This window comes from Stegodyphus dumicola, chromosome X1 (genome assembly GCF_044657685.1).
Source record: "Stegodyphus dumicola isolate Sdum_Otavi_A_Nest chromosome X1, ASM4465768v1".
Taxonomy (NCBI): domain Eukaryota; kingdom Metazoa; phylum Arthropoda; class Arachnida; order Araneae; family Eresidae; genus Stegodyphus; species Stegodyphus dumicola.
The window spans coordinates 162,281,284-162,297,825 of record NC_140780.1 but is presented as its reverse complement, the minus strand read 5'-3'; the positions used below and the strand labels follow the sequence as shown (position 1 = coordinate 162,297,825).

At 33.1% G+C, this 16,542-nt stretch overlaps 1 protein-coding gene across 2 annotated transcripts in view; it reads left to right on the top strand.

The window, feature by feature from the left end:
- The window catches only part of LOC118185717 (A disintegrin and metalloproteinase with thrombospondin motifs 9-like), a 690,813-nt gene that overhangs the window by 91,622 nt on the left and 582,649 nt on the right, over window positions 1–16,542 (top strand). The window lies entirely within an intron of this gene.

The following is a 16,542-nucleotide window of genomic DNA, read 5'->3' as shown; positions in this document are numbered from 1 at the left end:
AAAGCATATAGCAGCAGTTCTAAATGTAGTTTCTAAGGAAATTGTCTTGCACATGTTTTGGCAGTTTTCAGAAGCTTTATGAACGGCCCCAAGCTTACGGTCGATGTAGCTTACGATCGAAGCTTACGGCCCCAAGCAATTACGGTCGATGCAACTTTTCTAAAAGCCAGCAAATTTAAATTATGTCTTCCGTTTGGTTGGCTTTCTAATTCCACTCACTGAACTCTAAATTCGAAAATCTAAATTCGAAATCACATCACTCTAAATTCGAAAGAGTCGTATCCGACTCCAAAGGAGTGATATTTCACCTCCATCTGATGTCAAAATGGCATCAACCTCGAAGGAGAGACTTTTCGCTCTAGTAATAAGCGGTCCGTTCTCACACACAAAGAAAAAGAGTGACCCTTTTTGCGTTCGCTCTTCTCGATATTCGGGTGAAACCACATACATTACAAGGAGTTATAATAGTTTGCTCACTCCTTGATGGTGCAATTTTCATATACTTATTTTATATGAAAACTGAAAATTAGTATTTGCTGTATGTAAAGTTTATGGCTGAGGTAAAGTTTTAGAATTCTGTTTAATATTATCTATTGAAAAAATGTTTTAGACTACTTTTTTAACATGCTGTTGTATCTTACATACACATCTGTTTTAGATTTGCTACCTATGTACTTACAAAAACGTTTATTGGTTGACGAAGAAGATTATGAACTAAAGTAGACCATCAATGAAATAAAAAGCACTATCTTCTATGTTTGGACATATAGTTTTTCTTTCCAAATTTAACGAAATACACTGGTGTGCAAAACTTAAGCAACAATGCAAATTTTAATCAGATAACCATGCAGTTGCAGAAAAGGGGTTCTTGCTATCAGAACAATGAACACTCAATTCAGTAGAAAGGTCATGCATATGCAAATGTCAGGAAAAAACATCACAGGCTACGAGATCGTACGCAAAACGCATGCGCTCCACTCGAGAGTACCATAAAAGGAAGGACGGAGACGCAATTAAAGACATTCGCTGTAAGTATAAGTGAAATCTTTCGTGAAATATGGCTAGAAGAAATCATCTGGATGACTTCACGAGTGGAAGAAGGATCGGAAAGCTGGAGGAGGGGCATAGTGTGACCAAAGTGGCTGAAGATTTCGAAGTCAACAAAAGTGTCGTTGCTTGGAAAGCCTTCCAAACCATAGGTACAGCTATTAGAAAGGTTGGTGGTGGCCGCTCCAGGACAACAACTGCAGCAGATAACCGATATATCTTCCTACAGGCGAAAAGAGTCCAAAACCAGTGAGCAAGCTCCACAGCTCAGCAACTGTGTACAGCAACCGGTGACAATTGTCGTGGTTTACTGTGTACAGACCCATTCACAAAGATGGCCTATTCGCCCACCGTCCTGAACGCTGCATCCCTTTGAAAGTTGGTCATCGGCGCCATCCTTTAGAGGGGTGCAAGGAGCGCAAAAACTAGGCATCTCATCAATGGAGTCGTATCCTCCTTACGGATGAGAGTCGTTTTAGTGCCCCAAACGATTCTCAACGCCAACTTATTTGGAGAAATGTAAGGACACGGTTTAATCTCAGTAACATCACGGAAAGAGACCATTACGGTGTTCTGGAGATCTCGTCTAGAGAGGCATTATGCTGAACGCGGGGACAGAGCTCCATGTTTTCGACAAAAGTTCTGTAACCGGAGATCGCTATTGTCAGGAGGTGATCCTTTCCTATGTGCCTCTGTTCCGAGGTACAATTGGACCAGACTTCGTTTTTATGGATGACAATGCACGGCCACACCGGACTCCTGCTGTTCAGAAGCTACTGAAAATTGAAGATATCATTCGAATGGATTGGCCAGCGTACTCCCCTGATTTAAATCCCATAGAACATGTGTGGGATGCTTTGGGGAGATGCCTTGAGGCACGATTACATCCTTCGGCGAACACCCAACAACTGAAACAGATGCTGATTGAGGAATGGGCACTCTCACCTCAAGATCTGTTGGACAATCTGGTGCTGAGTATGGGGAGACGTTGAGAAGCACCGTTGCAGTAAGGGGAGGGCATATCCCATACTAAGGAAGGATACCTGCTTCCTTACATACTAAGGAAGGATACTTGCTTCCTTGTTGCTGCATACAACAAGAATACCTGCTTGTTGTTCTTCTTCTTATAGAGACAATCATGTGTAACGATACTATGAGTTCAATAAAGCCTGTTTTTGTTTAATTCCATACTGTATGCATTGTATTCATTTTTGCGCAATTATGCTTTTGTCATCGTTTAAATACAAAATGCTGTCTCTTATCTCTGAATTTCATGTCTCTCAGATGATATCTCCTGGATTTATGTCAAAAAGAACACCTGTTGCTTAAGTTTTGCACACCAGTGCATATATTTCAAAAAATTACATTCACCTTAAAATATTGGAAATTCGGTGTCATGTTCCAATATTTAACATTCTGAAATGCTTAACACTATCACTTTATTTTACAGAAACATGGTTTTTGCCTATATCTATGTGCAGTAAGTAATAAAAATAAGGAAATCAATGCAACTTAGACATAAAAACTGGAATAGCAAGAAATTCGGATTGAAAACTTGGTTTTTGAATAAAAAATAAATTCTTTCAGTACTTAAAACTTTGAATAAATATTTCAGAAATTTTCAAAATTTGATTTGAGAAATCAAAAATGCTTAATTTCATAAAAGAAATTTAAAAAATCATATATATATATATATATATATATATATATATATATATATATATATATAGAGAGAGAGAGAGAGAGAGAGAGAGAGAGAGAGAGAGTGATATACATTCTGAATTTGGTATACACATTTTAAATTTAAGAAATAAATTATGCTTCCTCATAGCTTTCATTCACAAGATTAGAACATGTAATCATGTAAGCTAAATTTTCCATTAAATAACCATAATAGTCAGAAAATTAATTTATTAAAAATATTTCTTGAAAAATTTTATAATCATGAAAATTTGAATGTGCTAAAACAGCTGATTATATATATATATATATATATGTGTGTGTGTGTCTCACTAAACCTGTATTTTAATCTGCTAGATTTAACTTCTTAAAATGCTACTTATAAATGAATATTTTAATACGATTTGAGAATTGATGTTACTGGTAGTTTGTCTACTTAAGTATAATATGCATAAAAATTGAATAATAAATTTTAATATACATTGAAATAAGAAAAAAAATTAATTTAATTACTCTTACATGAAAATTATTCAGCTTTATTTGCAATGTAAGTGATTCAGAAAATAAGAAACCATAAAATACTCTCACGGTATTGTTTTTAACTTCATATATTGCCCGAAATGTTGCTAAAGAAATGTTTTTATTTCTTATTGCAAAATTAAAAAGAGTTTAAAATTAAGTAACCTATTACCCCAAATTATGATTAAAGCTTAAAATCTTCAGTTAGCTTATAATGCTTTTTACTTTTGAGAAGTTATAGGCATACCAATTCCTATACATTAATCGTTACAGGTGAATAAATGTTTACATATATTTTTAGATTTTAACCTATTTTTATATATACTAATTCTAATTCGATGTCTCATATGCAAAGAATACAGTAAATTTTAAAGTGAAATAATATGGATTAGCTCACATGTGTAAGATAAAAATTCATTTTTCGTAATTCTGCCGAAAATTCTTATGTATTTTATTTATTGATTAAATCTGAGTAGGAATCATTAACATAACTGCAGAATTATAATAATTTCCATGAACAAAGTAATTTAAATATAAATGAAAACAAGCAACGCATGAAAAACTTTTTATTAAAAAATATATGTACATACCATATATAAATAGACAATATGACGCTAAAAATATGACAATAAAATGACATGACAAAAAATTACATTAAAAATCTAAAAATTAAAAAACAAATGTTAAAAAGTACTATAAGTTGAAAATGATATGACTTCACCAGAGAATTCAGTGAAGTATACGATTTTTATTTCTTGCTGACATACTGCAATTCTACCAAATAATTTGCTAACTTATGTCATAAAAAATCAAAACTATAGTATGGATTTTTTTCCACCGCTTTTCTTCGTATTTGAATTAAAAATGAATGCAAAACAAAATTAAAATAATTAAAATCGATAGTGTTGTGTAAATTTTACAAAAATAAAAATAGAAATAGTTTTAAGAAGTGTTTACAAAAGGTACCATCCATGCATATAGCTTTTATCGTGTTAGCAGTATGTAATAAAGAAAACTATGTTACAGCACTACATTCTAAAGCAAATTTAAAGATACCTGAAAAAAGGGCAAACTAAAACTACTTTTTATTACATCATTACTTTTTTTACACATAGATAAATCTAACTATAAGACTATAATTTATAATGCTTAAGATATTTCTATTAAGAAATAACTGTACATATGTTTTAAAAGCGAACTTACTTTTGGCAAAGGACCTGCATCCATTGTTACGACTGTCCTATCTTGAGATGGCGAGCTTCAGCAAACGTGTTCGGGAGCTCTGCCTTGACAGTTGCAGGTGGCGAAACACATTCTGTTACCAAGAAAGTAAACCTGCGTTGTTTAACGCGAAACGGAGCAAAAACTGCTGTCACTCTTCAAATCCCACTCTGAGGGATTACATACCTCTTGCATTACTGTGCTGATCATTTCTTCCCTATACTTCATTGTAAAATATATTTGATCTATACTCATATATTGATTATCACTTGAAATATGCATCTTTTCAATAGTACGAGTATTCAATGCGTGCCTTCGGGGAATAGATTCTTTTCAGAATATATCAAAACAAAGACTGAACCGATTTTGTGAACATATCTAACCTTGCATATTTTTATTCAACAAAAAATACTTCAATAATACACTCTAGACTTTTGTAGTCGAATAATGTGCAATTAAAATTGAAGGATATAATAGTCATCATGGAGCAAACTTTTGAAATTTGGAAATTACATGTTCTAAGTATCAAGGAGCTAATAATATGTGCAAACGCTTCCTGTCAAAAATGGTTACTATTGTATTTAGGTTTTATGTTGTTAACGTATTTGAAGAAAGATAGTTCTAACGGCGCATACACTTGGAATGCGTTTTTCCCCCTTGAAAACTTTTAACGAACTTATAATTCTGTAGTTTTGGTAGTGCTCAGTTTGCAATCATTTTAAAATTTTCCATATAAACTTTGTCTAAACCTTACGCGAAATCGTATTAGCTCTTCTAGATAGGGTAACGATACATATTTCTCACAGGTATTATATCATTGTTATGAAGTTACTTGTTAGGAAAATATGAAATATTTACTATAAACTGATAATTATCTTAAATAATTAGAATATTTGATTGAGTACATACAACTGTTAATGCAGACCTTTATTGTGAACAACTGGATGGAGTGAACCAATCTTTAATCGAAAAATAATCAATTGTCAACACAAAAGGCGTTATTCTGCAACACGACAATGCAAGACCGCACTCTGCAAGACGAACACTCGAAAAAATTAATGAATTGGGGTGGGAGGTACTGCCATACTCACCCACCAAACTCGGCCGATATCGCAGCATTGGACTTCCATTTATTCGGATCCCTACAACATTTTTTTTTAGTGGCAAAAAAATTGAAAATTTGGATAATGTCCAAAATGTCCTCTCGAGGTATTTTACTCAAAAACCAATTGATTTTTATAGGTCCGGAATTGAAAATCTGCACATTAGATGGCGAAAGATTGGTGATAACGAGGGTGGTTATATTAGTGATTAAAAATAAAAACTTGTTAAAAATGTATTCGTTTGAATTTAATGTAAGAAAGCGACATTACTTTCCGGTCCCCTATTATAACTTCACGAGAACCCAATTTATCTGAATAGATAATTGAAGCTAAGTATAAACAACGGTTTTTCAGAAAGAAAGCTATGATCATTATTTTTGGCAGTTAAAGGTAGAAAAAAATGCGTATAGCATTATGAAAGAGTTATCTTTGCTATTCGTTCGTATAGTTATTATAATATATATATACGTACTTATGTTATTTAAAACAACGAATGATCTATCTAGCTTATAAATTCTGATTTAGCCCTTGACTACATCTCAACATCTATTACGTTTTACCCTTTAGGGTTAGGTAAAATTTTCATGATATGTATCATTTTGGGCAACGTTATTTGCATGAAATAAAGATTAAAATTTTCTTTTTAGATTTATGATTTAAATCCGACAAAGGAAATTGTGAAGATAATGATAACTACGAAAAAATTGCTAAATATGCTTACGTGCAAAACATAAGCATAGATTGATTTTTTTTCCGCCTTAACTTTGCAAGAAGTCGCATAAGAGAAATGAAAATCAAAATATCAAAGCGTTTTGATCATAAAGGATGAAGATAAAATGAGCGCAAAAGTCAATAGGATACATTAAGTGTGAAAAACACATGTTCTTTAGAAAAAAATATGACCTGTGTTAACTCCAGTAGTTGCGTGGCATTGTTACTTCATGCTCAACACCAGATGATAGAATATTTCTTGAGATAAGAAGAATGTCCGTTCTTCGATGAACATCTGTTTCAGTTGTTGGATGTTCGCCAATGGATGGGCCATGCTGAAAAGCATCCCTCTAAAACATTAGACACATGTTTTATAGAATTTAAATCGGAGGAGCACGCTGGTCAATCCATTCGAATGCTTTCCTTAGTTTCTAACAGTTCCCCACAGCTCAAGTCTGAGGCGTTTTGGCATCATCATCCATAAAAACAAAGTCTGCAATAGTGGCACCGAGGATCAGACGGAAGTGCGGACGAATAGGAGGAAGGGCAGAAGAATCACTTCTTGGTAATAACAATCTATGTTAATGGTACGTCCATCGAAAGAGTAAAGGCCAATGCGCCCATTCATAGTATTCTCCAGACGAGGACGTTGGGACTATTTAAGAGCCTCATTCGCTGATGCCGTTGATATGACACTGCGTCTCTACCTCTATACATGCTACTTGTCGTCTAGAATCGTTCGTGATACTTAAACGACTCTCGTTTGTAGAGAAGATATGAGTAATGAATTAATGATGCATCCAATGATTGGACGCTTTACACTATTTTAAACAGTATTTCAGAGTTTTCACCTGAACTTTCAGCGTCCGGTTTCGCTAAATAAATATTTGATATGAACATTGTTCTTTGTATGTGTACAGATTGTGCGTACGTAGGGCTCTGGCATTTGCCTCTTCTCAAGCAACATGAATTCTATCTAAACGATGTAATTTTGTTTTAACAATTATTATGAAGCATACGGGGACTATCTACCGAAGAGGTCAGAATTGATGTATTGGTGTAAACGTAAAATGTGTTAAGTTTCGAATTTATCTAATAGCAGAAAAAGGCGATAATTTAAAAACCTGTACAGCAAAAGTCAGACAGTTTGGCACATCAGAAGCTTTATTTATGGCCGGTTATGGGAAAATAAACTGTATACTCCCACAAAACTATTTTTTTCGCATTATTGAATGCAATAAGTAATTCTGCAAACACATTTAATGAATTAAACATGTTACAGCGTCCTCTGAGCCACCCAACAGTCGCAAATTGGAAAGTATCGGAATTCTGGAATTTAGTGCTAAGAGCTGTTTTGCCTTAGCCATAGAGGATTCCACTCCCATGATTCGGACTGAAATTATGTCCCAAATGCCAAGCGGCGTCTCGCATCGAACTTCTGATTTGACCCATAGATGTCGCGCGAGCAAGCCTCCTCTTAACACCGAAAGCGCTGAACAACAGCTAGCCGTAAATTACCCACGGCCCCAGGAAAGCCGCAATATTATTAAATTTATTTATAGTTAAATTATATTTAATCAATTTTTTACTTCGAAATATCATCAGTGGGTGAAATCTTTTCAGATATCCACCTGAAATTCTGCTACATTTTTCAAAAAAATCTTTCCATGGAACATTAATTGTCACTACTTCTCCAATATTATATCTATATTTTTTGGCGAATATCACCATTACATTCCCCCCACACACCATCAGTGTATTTAATACTTCACCAAGCCTCACGCCAAATGATCTTGGCGAATAATCCTTTTCTTCGTAACTCTGCATTTCGTTTGCATTTCTCGGATTCATCACACTTTTAATTATGACGTCGTCCTTTAATTCTTCCATTATTATGTCAGTTCCTTTTCAGTTTACAGGGGTTTCCGCTAGTAGCACCATCTTGAGGAAAAAATATCGGTAAAAATGGATATCTAATTAGCAGATATGAGAAACCACTGGTTAATGGATTACAGTGACAGATCTAGAAAGGGACGGAGGGGGCGGTCCACCCTGGTCGGCATATATTTGAGGACAGCACCTTTCGCGTGAAACATTACTTCATAGAGGTTAGTCATGTGGATCTTCGAGACAGGTGAAGAGTAATAAGTTCTAAATTGCCTCACGGAACTAAATTGAGAAGGAAAATAGTTTTTACTCCAGTTAATGTACTCCAAGAAATGACTACGAAATTTCACTAATTATATATTCTTGTTACATGCCTTTTTATTCTATTAAAACTTTTGAACGAAAACTACAAGCATCAACTCAGTTATGATCACAGTGAAGGAAGAATTTCTTGTTAAAAGAGAAACATGTCAGACTTTTATTTCTACTATTGCTAGGAAAAAGGAAACAAAAATGTGGAACGGCGGTCCTATTGAATGTTTGCAGTTTATTCTAAATTAAAATCTCCAAAATAAAATTCCAAAGATAATAAGAATAATACTGCCACTTTTCTTCCCAGATGCTGCAAGTGCTGCTAGTTGTGAGAAGAGTTTTTAATCATAATAATTTAAGATCTACAGATTTTTTTTCATCTAAGAATTTTTCCATACTGTCTGCAAAACAACAACTGGAGTAATAAATTAGACCTCTACAATGTCACTGATAGTTTTGAGAACCAAATTTATGCAAAGTTATAACATGATTTTAAAATGATGGCATTATTTTTTCCTACAGAAATAAAAGTGGAGTTTTGATTTATTTCCTTATAAGTCATTTTGCCATTTTTTATTTATTTATTTACTTGTATATCAAAAGGAGCGGCAAATTCAGGGACCATTCCAGACGAACTGCCTCTGGCTACGCCTTGAGGGATTAACCTTAGTATCAGAGCGATACTAAAACCAATGGAGATAAATGTAGGAATTATTCAAAAAATGAACAGCAAGCAAAGAAAATACTCTTTTACGCGAGTTTTTTTTTTTTTTTCGAAACAACCTTTATAATCTTTTTCTTAGCCCAAAGGGGCAATTTTCCCAGAAGAGCTATTAATTTCGTTTTGGCATTTTGCATCGATTCACTTTTGAAATTGTTGAAAATCATGTGATCTCTGGCGATCGTTCGTTTGCAATCGCCTGATATCTTTTTGCCGGTATGACTTGCGATAAATGTGTATGTAAACAAATATTTAGAATTCGAAATGTAACTGATATTTTTTGCTTACTAGGTTAGTTTATTCTTTATTCTTTTTCTCGGATTACCTGATTAATTATACTTGGATTATATTTCACTCTAATAGTATTATGTATGAGATATGTTGTGAATAAGAATAAGAAAAACTTGGGCAACATGGTCTTCATGCGAGAATAACGTTTATTCTTTAGTGTGATATAATATTCATTTTTTATGTGTGGGATATTTTTGTTTAATTTAATTTTATTATTTAAGTGCGAAGAACATGATATGTAATAAATAAGAGTAACTCACAAACGTAATATAAAATCTGAAGGCTTTCAGAATTTTTTTAAAGCTTGGAACGCATCTCTTTGGTAAAATTTCCTTCCTGTAAAACGTTTGATTAAAACTGATATCTTTCAGTTTTGTGTCTGACATGTATTTTGTCTTCATGATCTATGCGCTAAATAAATAACATTCTAAATTCTGCAATTTCTTTATAGTCAAATATTAAGGAATACACGATTATTATTTAGCGACTACGTTTTTACCTTAGACAGCTGTTAGCTATTTATGTCATGTCTTTATCCATGGGGAAGAAAAGTCCTCAGTATGAAAGATTAACAGAATTCAGCAATAAAATTATCAATATATTATGATTAAGTAAAAACCTTTAATGATTCTGGCTAACTTATTTTAAGACCGATTTTTCGCAACAGTGTTACTAATTATTTCTAAAATCGTCCGAGAAACAGCTGTGTTTGAACAACTGCCCCCAACCGTCAAATGAATCGTTAGTATCTTCAGCATAACGAGAAAACTTCCGTCTGTCGGAGAAAGTTTAGATTTTGCCGTATCTAATTTCGACCTGGCGACACATTCAAATAACTATTTGTTTCTTTTGATTTAACACATCTTTAGTTTCAAAACCAAGGTTATCTCTGTTATTCGAGTGAAGTAGTTTAAGGTCACGTAAAATAGAAATAACTCGTTTACCAACTTGATCAACGATACATCCGTATTTAAAATTCGAAACGTCGTAAACACTACACTGTTATGAATGTCATCATTTATAAAAATGTTTTAACATGCACTCTATTTGTTTTGAGGTGTTTGGTCTATGATGATGAATTTCATCAGAAGGATCCTTCAATATGTATCATCATGATGTGAGGTTAATTGAAAGTAGCATACATTAACACTTAAAAAATTTGATTTTGATTTCAGTAGGTTAGAATTACGCTGCAATAGTAAAATTAAATAACTGGCACTAAAAAACTCATATAAGAAACAACGGAGATCGTTTTTGTAGATCTTAGTAGATTCTCCCCAAAGTAAGAGCTTATGTGAGTGAAATATAAAATCGATATGGTTAAATTCATGCAGTTGTTTTTCCCAGTTATGATAATTAGCAGGAAATTTAATTTTGAATTGCGTCAAGCAGATAAGAATGAAGTAAAGTTAAGCGTAAACGTATTTAGGAGAACAATAATTAGAAATTAAAAACATCCATTGAATGAACTAGAAAATTCATTCAATCTATTTGGCCCTTCCAGTGGAGAGTGGATATGGGACCTGAGCTTTGGTAGTTCGATCAGTAAGTTCGAGATAGTTTCCGGTAGAAAATTCTTTCCGAGAGAACACTTTCCTCATGTACTTTGCCTATTCTTTTAATACTGAGACATTTAATTTAGCTCAAATAGAAAAATGAAAAGCTAGATGCATTTCTTAAATGTTATGACATTAAGTTTTTTTTTTTGTAAGTATGATATTAAGAATTTTGATAAGTTTCCCTTCAGATGGAGAATAAGGAGAAGGGAGTCCCAGGGAGCCCTCCCATCGACCCAGGGGAAGCAGGGAATTCATTATCTCGCTATGGAGTGACCATTGAGAATGTCAATGGGAGTGTCAGAACAGATGAATTCATTATGAGTACTAGTTCTGGGAAAAATACAGCTGATAATTTTCTATTATCTAGATTAAAGTCAAATACTTGACTGCGACTTTTATGCGGAGAAAATGTTTTGACGATTTTTTCTGCTTCAAAACGGAGGTGTGACTATTACGCGAGTAAACACGGTAGTTGGACTTGTTGGTTTCGCATATCAAGATACGTGGAAAGTTCAAGTCGTAGCCATTTTTCAGTAGTATAGAGGGAGTACCACTGAGCTTTTGCATTGAATTCGCTTCCTTCGTTTTCTAGGATATAGATTTGTTGGACGAAATAATCCATTCATTGGCCACCACGAATGCTGGACTTCGGTTCATGGATTTTTTCTTAGTTGCAAGGTGAAAATATTGTTTTATATTGCAAAGATTTAGCATCTTTTCCCTCTGAAAGAAAGAATCACTGCAAAAAGTATGATACATGTGTTGATGCTCATATAGAAACCGTGTAATATATTTCAGGAGTTATGTGAGCTATTAAGTGCAAATAAATATATTTCAGAACACATTCTATAACGTTTATTACTACATAAACTAACGCCAAACCCCGTGATTAGTTTTCATACCTTCTTCAAAATCCCGTGCTTTATTGAGTTTAAAGTATCGATATCTATAAATCCAATTTTTATTCATATTTCTACTTCTGAAAACATTTCTTAAAATTTAAAGTAACGATAAAAATATCATTTATAGTAAAATTCTAAGAAAACTTTTATTGCCAAAAGAAACATGCTTTTAAGGCTGTTACCACTTAACGGGAAATCAGATTTTATGCAGAAGTCAACACATTTCTTCATTGTCAAAAATATTCATTTCTAACAAGATACAATAAAGAATTAAAAAATTTGATATTAAAAAGTTTTCATCTCCAGACGTGAAGTTCAAAATTTGTAACTGCTAAATGCAAAATTTATGATTTATGTCACATCATATTTAAATTATGATCGCTGTTCTTGAAATGCTTAGTTAAACTAACAGTTTCTGCCGCACAGTCGGTATAGTGGTTAGGGAAGCTGACTGCGATGCCGAAGGGCCTGGGTTCGAATCCCGGAGAAGGCATGGTTGTAACTATCCGTCCATTCATAGGAAAGGCAATGGTAGCCCACCTATTAGGTGCCTTCGTAATAAAGAAAGAGCCCACCAGCGGCCGAGCGGTTAAGTCGCTGAACACTGGTAGTTCGCTCCGAGGTTCGAAACCCGCGAACGGGCTGGCTGCATTGGTGTTTTCGTGGTTTTCTCCATGTGTAACATGTATACGAGTCAATTTCCCTTAGAAAGTCCTCCACAAAGACATCCCTTCCCTTAGGCAGATAGCCCTAGTGTGCTTTGCCATAATTAAATACACACACACACCATAATAAAGAGATGTGTCATTGATTTAATCTATTATAGAGCCGCTTGCTCGAAATCTAAACGTTTTCAGATGAAAACCAAGAAGTGGATAAATAATTCTCGAATAATTGTCTCATAACTTCTCAAAGAGAAGGAAATAGTTCAAGAACATATAAAAGTGTCAATAAAAACAAACCTGTAATGCTCTCGAGGACGTCCAAGAATATTTCAAAATCATGTTTAATAAAATGGCTTCCTTAGAAGTTTTCACATGCATTTGAGAGTTATGAGTTTTCACATGCATTTGAGAGTTATGTGAAATGTATCCCAACAACAGGTCATACATGGAAATTTATTTACTCCAAAAATATTTTTCTGTTCAAAACGTCCTCGGACATGTCATGTCACATTTGTGAAGCAATTTGAATTTGACTGTCAGAGGATTTTGGCGTACTGTCTATGGAAGAAATGCGCACCTGTTACAGGGTAGTTCGTACTGTAATGCAAATGGAGTTATCTTTCGACCAATCGGCCCGATGTCCCATTTCAAACGAAGAAACTAAAGTTTATATTTTTTCACACTTTGAACCCCCTAATCTTTCTTATGAAAACTAGTCTACAGAATCAATGTTTTCAGACTCTTTAAGCTATTTGAAATGTCGCGACGACCCGCCTATGGCAGACACTATAGAATATATTGTTAATTTATTAATGAATGTAAATATCACAAAAGCGAAATTCAGAATCTAAACTTGTAAGGATCTTAAGTTTTACTAACGTTTATTTTATTTTAAATCTTTACTATCACTTCTTATTTTCTACTTCCAGCCAGAATTAAAAGCTTTAACTTATTTATGCAAATTTGTCTTGCGAACGCCAAGTACTTAAGTTGTGGCTTTTTGCCAAGCAAGAGAGAGGAAGGAGTGATTAGGAGCAGGCCGCTTGCCATAGCAGTTTTATTCGGTTGCTGGTTGCCTTCAAGGCCAGAGGTTTAATCCTTTTGATAATTTTAAACGTATTGTAGTGTTAGCAGTTCTCTGCACTACATACGACTTTCTGTTAATATACGGCCAATCTTCAAGTAGGCACTTGTTTATTAATCCAAAGTTAGTTTAGTTAGAGTTTAGTTAATATTTTTATATTCTTACGTTCAGACCACAAGTGGTTGGTCTCTGTATTCCGAAGTCCGGAAATCATTGTAAAGAGAGAAAAAATAAAGGGTTTAGTATACCCTTCTTGTGTGTATTGTCTACTTCCCACATTTATTGAACATAGCTTTAGTAAGCTCCCTGTTCCGAGTCAGGTCATTTAATGTTCCCAAAGCAAGTAAGGAGGAACACAGAACCTGATAAACTTATTAGCAAGATAGCCAGCTGTTAATTATCTATTTCCTTAATGGTTTGGAAATATAATATAACTACCTTAAATTCTTCCCAGAAACGTTTATGTGGTCTTACGAATAACATGTAATATCTGAAATATGCAGATAACTTATGATTATAGTTAATATCACCAAAAGCATTTTCTGGCGCGAATAAAGGGAACTGGGAGTGACAGGGTATAATATCCTGTCAAATCCCTGCTTTTGTGAATTTAATTTCTGATATTTTCAGTGTGTATCTTATGCCTTTCGTTTCCCTAGAATATAGATTTCCCTTATATTTTAGGAAAATTTTTAAGGAATAAAAATGTCGATGAATATTTGTTTCTTATTAGAATTACTTTGTTTCTTATTAGAATTAATTTGTTTCTTATTAGAATTTAATGCAAGCTATCTAATTAAATATAATATTTTACTAGGGCCCAGAAAGAAAGATTAAGGAAAATCAATGGTGCATTATTATCTATTTGCATTTTGCGTAGTTTGTTAGAATTTAAAAAGTGTAATTATTATATATAGTATGATAATTAAACTCTTTCCTCTTGTTCTACATTTTTTTATTTAAAATACCCGATTATAACATCCTACCAAATGTTAAAAATATGACAAAAACAAAAGTCTTATTTTTGAGTAAATATGGTATTAAAACCTCTCGAATATTGATTTCCTTTATATTTAAGGATAAATTTTAAGAAATAAAAATGTTGAAGAATATTTTATGAGAGCAAGGTTCTTATTAGAATTAATTTGTTTCTTATTAGAATTTAATGCAGCCTATCTAATTAAATATTTCGAGGAGTATAGATTCCAAGAAATGGATCATTTGTGTAAAGTTTACTTAAACCAAATGATCCACTTCTTGGTTCTTTTTTATCCTATTTGGTTCCATAAAAATTTGTTTAGAGCTAACAGCTTTTTAGAGCTTAATTATTATTTAGTAGAAACTTCTAGTGATGATGACGATACTTCAAACTTCATTATGCAGCATCATTAGTCATGTGAGTTTTAAACTGCTTTACTCATTGCGTTATATTTCATAGTTAAGGGTTTTTTGTACAGTTTAGAGTTTTACGATTTAATAAATAATAACCAGTATTTGTATATGCATTTATATATAATATGGCAAATTTCTGGAAATATTTTGACTCGTGTAATATAATGGACATGTGCGCTAATGCCGCAGCCCAATCTTGCTAATAGTAGCCATTTAGCATAGAAAGTTAGATTATTAAATACGTACTTTCGCTGTTAAAACCTGCTTCAGGAATAATTTAATAATTCCATCTTTATGCAACAGTTCCAAAAGTAACGTTTTCATAGTTTCTTATGTTGTTACTTTACTAAAAATTTTTAACAAGTTTTCTGCCATCATGTTGGAATTGAAAAGTATAACAAAATTACGTCACTGGTGGAGTGCCGCTAGTGCTTTGATCAAAGAAGCATAGACATAGAAAAACATGTTTTGAAGTTCAGTAGTGTCTCTTATGCTCTGATAAAGCTGTGAAAATGAAATAGGGGATATCGGAGTGATCATTCAATAATAAATAAACAATTTTTTTAATTTCTAGGTCTAAATAAATAAATATAAATATCAAATGTCTCGTAAAAGCACAAGGTCAATAAATATACTTTTTATTAGTTTGCATATCGTTAATCATTTTGAAACTGTATAAAGATTTGATTTGGGAATAACGAATATAGTGTTTAATTTTGTACACATGGAAATATATGAGAAAAATATACCTTTTGTGATTATATTTTATTTCTTATGAAAATATAATGTTTTAAACATTATGGTAGACGCACAGTAGAAATTACAGCTTTGTTATATTGACAGCTGATGGTTTGTTGTCCTAAGGCGACTTTATGCTTTCTTGTGCATTCTTAGTAAATAATCTTCTAGGAAACCCTTTTTTTTGGGGGGGGGTACCAAGTCCTTTTCAACGAAATGTCCTTTTAAATTCAAAATTATTTCACCAATATAGTTTGTTTAGCTTTCTTTCACGTATTACAAGAGCATTTTATGCACATTAAAAATTAAATATAAAGTTGTAAAGCAATATATAATATTTAAGAGTATACTATAGTGTAAAATTAAAAATAATATCACTTATACGGGTCACGAGAAATGGAAACTGCTTGCGACCTTCCTCCTTTTAATTAACAACACTCTTATCCCAGCAATGGAAACAGATACAAAATAACTAATCCGATCTTCGCGTAGAGCCGACGCGAACAGAACAGCGTTAAAATTGGAAAAGAAACCCGTCAACGTAAAATGTAAAGTTAAGAAAAAATTGCAACTTTATTTTGGCTTAGATTGTTGTAAAGTAGTATAACCTTACTTGGAAACTTCTTTGGCGTTTTTTCTCCAGACTTAAGTTGCTCCTTCGCTTAATTTTAAAGAATAGCTTTATTTTTAATATTTTTAAATGTTAGGAA